The sequence below is a fragment of the Tupaia chinensis genome, unplaced genomic scaffold (genome assembly GCF_000334495.1).
Source record: "Tupaia chinensis unplaced genomic scaffold, TupChi_1.0 Scaffold000197_1, whole genome shotgun sequence".
NCBI classification, from domain to species: Eukaryota; Metazoa; Chordata; class Mammalia; order Scandentia; family Tupaiidae; genus Tupaia; species Tupaia belangeri.
Genome location: NW_006159672.1, coordinates 3379046 through 3380201, shown reverse-complemented (window position 1 = coordinate 3380201; position 1156 = coordinate 3379046).

Here is a 1156-nt window from a genome sequence, read left to right as displayed (position 1 = left end):
GATTAATTAAAATATTAACGTACACACTCTGCCAACTCACGAATGAAGGGAGTGCTACCCCAGACCTGGCAGAAAAAGACTGCTCTGCGACACACTTGAGCCCTGAAACCTTTTTATTTTAAACCAAAAGGACCTGATTTCTCTTGGCAGGACAAGTGCTCCAGTTTGTCCCTTGGGGTCTCCACTCCTGTCGGCGCAAACGTCCTTTGGGCGGGCCAAACGCTTGGGCGCCGAGTTCCGGCTGCAGGAGCTGGGCCGCCGGGCCCACGCGCTGCCCGCGCTCTGCTGCCCTCCCAGTTCCTCGAAACCAGGTCGGGAAGCCGAGCGCCGCCCGCTCACCCCGGCTCGATGGCACAGAGGGCAGGACCCTGGCACCCACAAGGTCCGCTCGGCTTTTAGAGCGGTTGGCGCTGGGGAGGTATGGGCATCACGCAGGGCGCACGGCTGAACACCAGGCTCCAGGTCGCTGGAGAGGCCAGGCGCGCTTCCCGTCGGCCCGGAGAGGCCAGAGCCTTCTTTGTCACTCGCTGAGCCTAAGAACCGGCCAGAGACCGGAGTCTCCCGTGGCCACCGGGGGAGAAGGAGCGTCTGTCTCCGACTTGGATTCCCCGGCCCTGCACTCGGCGGCCTCTATCTGGTTAGATGGAAGGGGCGCCCGAACGGACTCAGGGCAAACCCGCCCCCGGAGCAGCCTTTGGTGTGCTGAGAAATCTGGCTGAGCTGCGGGTCCCGCCTTGGCGGGTGAGCCCTGGGCACCCCTACCCCTCCGCCAGTTTTCCGCTCCTCTCCCATAACCCCCTCCGTGCAGTCGACCAACCTCTTTTCAACTTTTCCCATTGGGGCACCCAAGGGCCAGCTGCTGCCCCTTGCATTTATTACTTGCATTTCAGCAACTTGGGGCGCTTCAGAATTTTACACCTCCACCCCCACACTCCGCCCATCGTGATCTGACTGTGTGGCCGGTTTTGAGGGAGGTATTAAGGGGCTGAGAGGCAATTTTGCACAGGCTGAGTTTGTTTCTTTTCAAGATTTATTTGGGCGAGTAGTAACTTCCTTGGTTGAGGCTGGGCACGAAGAGCTGCGTCGCGTGGCTGGGGGCGGCGGTGGCGCTCGGTGGCGCTCAGCGGCAGCGGGGCTCGCGGGGCTCGCGGGGCTC